Source organism: Corythoichthys intestinalis, unplaced genomic scaffold (assembly GCF_030265065.1).
Source record: "Corythoichthys intestinalis isolate RoL2023-P3 unplaced genomic scaffold, ASM3026506v1 HiC_scaffold_94, whole genome shotgun sequence".
Classification (NCBI taxonomy): domain Eukaryota; kingdom Metazoa; phylum Chordata; class Actinopteri; order Syngnathiformes; family Syngnathidae; genus Corythoichthys; species Corythoichthys intestinalis.
In genome coordinates, this window is record NW_026651663.1 from 12,501 (window position 1) to 17,500 (window position 5,000).

The window sequence follows — 5,000 nt, forward strand, 5'->3', positions numbered from 1 at the left end:
CCGGTCGGCCTACCAGGGGCGTGAGAGCAGCTTGGGCGATGGCGGAAGGCCGGTCAGCCTACCAGGGGCGTGAGAGCAGCTTGGGCGATGGCAGAAGGCCGGCGTGGAAGCCGCTTGGGCTCTAGCAGAAGGCCGAGGTGGAAGCCACTTTGGGCTGTGTGGCCGGTCGGCCTACCAGGGGCGTGAGAGCAGCTTGGGCGATGGCGGAAGGCCGGCGTGGAAGCCGCTTTGGGCTGTGGCCGGTCAGCCTACCAGGGGCGTGAGAGCAGCTTGGGCGATGGCAGAAGGCCGGCGTGGAAGCCGCTTGGGCTCTAGCAGAAGGCCGAGGTGGAAGCCACTTTGGGCTGTGTGGCCGGTCGGCCTACCAGGGGCGTGAGAGCAGCTTGGGCGATGGCGGAAGGCCGGTCAGCCTACCAGGGGCGTGAGAGCAGCTTGGGCGATGGCAGAAGGCCGGCGTGGAAGCCGCTTGGGCTCTAGCAGAAGGCCGAGGTGGAAGCCACTTTGGGCTGTGGCCGGTCAGCCTACCAGGGGCGTGAGAGCAGCTTGGGCGATGGCAGAAGGCCGGCGTGGAAGCCGCTTGGGCTCTAGCAGAAGGCCGAGGTGGAAGCCACTTTGGGCTGTGTGGCCGGTCGGCCTACCAGGGGCGTGAGAGCAGCTTGGGCGATGGCGGAAGGCCGGTCAGCCTACCAGGGGCGTGAGAGCAGCTTGGGCGATGGCAGAAGGCCGGCGTGGAAGCCGCTTGGGCTCTAGCAGAAGGCCGAGGTGGAAGCCACTTTGGGCTGTGGCCGGTCAGCCTACCAGGGGCGTGAGAGCAGCTTGGGCGATGGCAGAAGGCCGGCGTGGAAGCCGCTTGGGCTCTAGCAGAAGGCCGAGGTGGAAGCCACTTTGGGCTGTGTGGCCGGTCGGCCTACCAGGGGCGTGAGAGCAGCTTGGGCGATGGCGGAAGGCCGGTCAGCCTACCAGGGGCGTGAGAGCAGCTTGGGCGATGGCAGAAGGCCGGCGTGGAAGCCGCTTGGGCTCTAGCAGAAGGCCGAGGTGGAAGCCACTTTGGGCTGTGGCCGGTCAGCCTACCAGGGGCGTGAGAGCAGCTTGGGCGATGGCAGAAGGCCGGCGTGGAAGCCGCTTGGGCTCTAGCAGAAGGCCGAGGTGGAAGCCACTTTGGGCTGTGGCCGGTCAGCCTACCAGGGGCGTGAGAGCAGCTTGGGCGATGGCAGAAGGCCGGCGTGGAAGCCGCTTGGGCTCTAGCAGAAGGCCGAGGTGGAAGCCACTTTGGGCTGTGGCCGGTCAGCCTACCAGGGGCGTGAGAGCAGCTTGGGCGATGGCAGAAGGCCGGCGTGGAAGCCGCTTGGGCTCTAGCAGAAGGCCGAGGTGGAAGCCACTTTGGGCTGTGTGGCCGGTCGGCCTACCAGGGGCGTGAGAGCAGCTTGGGCGATGGCGGAAGGCCGGCGTGGAAGCCGCTTTGGGCTGTGGCCGGTCTGCCTACCAGGGGCGTGAGAGCAGCTTGGGCGATGGCAGAAGGCCGGCGTGGAAGCCGCTTGGGCTCTAGCAGAAGGCCGAGGTGGAAGCCACTTTGGGCTGTGTGGCCGGTCGGCCTACCAGGGGCGTGAGAGCAGCTTGGGCGATGGCGGAAGGCCGGTCAGCCTACCAGGGGCGTGAGAGCAGCTTGGGCGATGGCAGAAGGCCGGCGTGGAAGCCGCTTGGGCTCTAGCAGAAGGCCGAGGTGGAAGCCACTTTGGGCTGTGGCCGGTCAGCCTACCAGGGGCGTGAGAGCAGCTTGGGCGATGGCAGAAGGCCGGCGTGGAAGCCGCTTGGGCTCTAGCAGAAGGCCGAGGTGGAAGCCACTTTGGGCTGTGTGGCCGGTCGGCCTACCAGGGGCGTGAGAGCAGCTTGGGCGATGGCGGAAGGCCGGTCAGCCTACCAGGGGCGTGAGAGCAGCTTGGGCGATGGCAGAAGGCCGGCGTGGAAGCCGCTTGGGCTCTAGCAGAAGGCCGAGGTGGAAGCCACTTTGGGCTGTGGCCGGTCAGCCTACCAGGGGCGTGAGAGCAGCTTGGGCGATGGCAGAAGGCCGGCGTGGAAGCCGCTTGGGCTCTAGCAGAAGGCCGAGGTGGAAGCCACTTTGGGCTGTGTGGCCGGTCGGCCTACCAGGGGCGTGAGAGCAGCTTGGGCGATGGCGGAAGGCCGGTCAGCCTACCAGGGGCGTGAGAGCAGCTTGGGCGATGGCAGAAGGCCGGCGTGGAAGCCGCTTGGGCTCTAGCAGAAGGCCGAGGTGGAAGCCACTTTGGGCTGTGTGGCCGGTCGGCCTACCAGGGGCGTGAGAGCAGCTTGGGCGATGGCGGAAGGCCGGCGTGGAAGCCGCTTTGGGCTGTGGCCGGTCAGCCTACCAGGGGCGTGAGAGCAGCTTGGGCGATGGCAGAAGGCCGGCGTGGAAGCCGCTTGGGCTCTAGCAGAAGGCCGAGGTGGAAGCCACTTTGGGCTGTGTGGCCGGTCGGCCTACCAGGGGCGTGAGAGCAGCTTGGGCGATGGCGGAAGGCCGGTCAGCCTACCAGGGGCGTGAGAGCAGCTTGGGCGATGGCAGAAGGCCGGCGTGGAAGCCGCTTGGGCTCTAGCAGAAGGCCGAGGTGGAAGCCACTTTGGGCTGTGGCCGGTCAGCCTACCAGGGGCGTGAGAGCAGCTTGGGCGATGGCAGAAGGCCGGCGTGGAAGCCGCTTGGGCTCTAGCAGAAGGCCGAGGTGGAAGCCACTTTGGGCTGTGTGGCCGGTCGGCCTACCAGGGGCGTGAGAGCAGCTTGGGCGATGGCGGAAGGCCGGTCAGCCTACCAGGGGCGTGAGAGCAGCTTGGGCGATGGCAGAAGGCCGGCGTGGAAGCCGCTTGGGCTCTAGCAGAAGGCCGAGGTGGAAGCCACTTTGGGCTGTGGCCGGTCAGCCTACCAGGGGCGTGAGAGCAGCTTGGGCGATGGCAGAAGGCCGGCGTGGAAGCCGCTTGGGCTCTAGCAGAAGGCCGAGGTGGAAGCCACTTTGGGCTGTGTGGCCGGTCGGCCTACCAGGGGCGTGAGAGCAGCTTGGGCGATGGCGGAAGGCCGGTCAGCCTACCAGGGGCGTGAGAGCAGCTTGGGCGATGGCAGAAGGCCGGCGTGGAAGCCGCTTGGGCTCTAGCAGAAGGCCGAGGTGGAAGCCACTTTGGGCTGTGGCCGGTCAGCCTACCAGGGGCGTGAGAGCAGCTTGGGCGATGGCAGAAGGCCGGCGTGGAAGCCGCTTGGGCTCTAGCAGAAGGCCGAGGTGGAAGCCACTTTGGGCTGTGGCCGGTCAGCCTACCAGGGGCGTGAGAGCAGCTTGGGCGATGGCAGAAGGCCGGCGTGGAAGCCGCTTGGGCTCTAGCAGAAGGCCGAGGTGGAAGCCACTTTGGGCTGTGGCCGGTCAGCCTACCAGGGGCGTGAGAGCAGCTTGGGCGATGGCAGAAGGCCGGCGTGGAAGCCGCTTGGGCTCTAGCAGAAGGCCGAGGTGGAAGCCACTTTGGGCTGTGTGGCCGGTCGGCCTACCAGGGGCGTGAGAGCAGCTTGGGCGATGGCGGAAGGCCGGTCAGCCTACCAGGGGCGTGAGAGCAGCTTGGGCGATGGCAGAAGGCCGGCGTGGAAGCCGCTTGGGCTCTAGCAGAAGGCCGAGGTGGAAGCCACTTTGGGCTGTGGCCGGTCAGCCTACCAGGGGCGTGAGAGCAGCTTGGGCGATGGCAGAAGGCCGGCGTGGAAGCCGCTTGGGCTCTAGCAGAAGGCCGAGGTGGAAGCCACTTTGGGCTGTGTGGCCGGTCGGCCTACCAGGGGCGTGAGAGCAGCTTGGGCGATGGCGGAAGGCCGGCGTGGAAGCCGCTTTGGGCTGTGGCCGGTCAGCCTACCAGGGGCGTGAGAGCAGCTTGGGCGATGGCAGAAGGCCGGCGTGGAAGCCGCTTGGGCTCTAGCAGAAGGCCGAGGTGGAAGCCACTTTGGGCTGTGTGGCCGGTCGGCCTACCAGGGGCGTGAGAGCAGCTTGGGCGATGGCGGAAGGCCGGTCAGCCTACCAGGGGCGTGAGAGCAGCTTGGGCGATGGCAGAAGGCCGGCGTGGAAGCCGCTTGGGCTCTAGCAGAAGGCCGAGGTGGAAGCCACTTTGGGCTGTGGCCGGTCAGCCTACCAGGGGCGTGAGAGCAGCTTGGGCGATGGCAGAAGGCCGGCGTGGAAGCCGCTTGGGCTCTAGCAGAAGGCCGAGGTGGAAGCCACTTTGGGCTGTGTGGCCGGTCGGCCTACCAGGGGCGTGAGAGCAGCTTGGGCGATGGCGGAAGGCCGGTCAGCCTACCAGGGGCGTGAGAGCAGCTTGGGCGATGGCAGAAGGCCGGCGTGGAAGCCGCTTGGGCTCTAGCAGAAGGCCGAGGTGGAAGCCACTTTGGGCTGTGTGGCCGGTCGGCCTACCAGGGGCGTGAGAGCAGCTTGGGCGATGGCGGAAGGCCGGCGTGGAAGCCGCTTTGGGCTGTGGCCGGTCAGCCTACCAGGGGCGTGAGAGCAGCTTGGGCGATGGCAGAAGGCCGGCGTGGAAGCCGCTTGGGCTCTAGCAGAAGGCCGAGGTGGAAGCCACTTTGGGCTGTGTGGCCGGTCGGCCTACCAGGGGCGTGAGAGCAGCTTGGGCGATGGCGGAAGGCCGGTCAGCCTACCAGGGGCGTGAGAGCAGCTTGGGCGATGGCAGAAGGCCGGCGTGGAAGCCGCTTGGGCTCTAGCAGAAGGCCGAGGTGGAAGCCACTTTGGGCTGTGGCCGGTCAGCCTACCAGGGGCGTGAGAGCAGCTTGGGCGATGGCAGAAGGCCGGCGTGGAAGCCGCTTGGGCTCTAGCAGAAGGCCGAGGTGGAAGCCACTTTGGGCTGTGTGGCCGGTCGGCCTACCAGGGGCGTGAGAGCAGCTTGGGCGATGGCGGAAGGCCGGCGTGGAAGCCGCTTTGGGCTGTGGCCGGTCTGCCTACCAGGGGCAAGGAACCACAATAGCATCT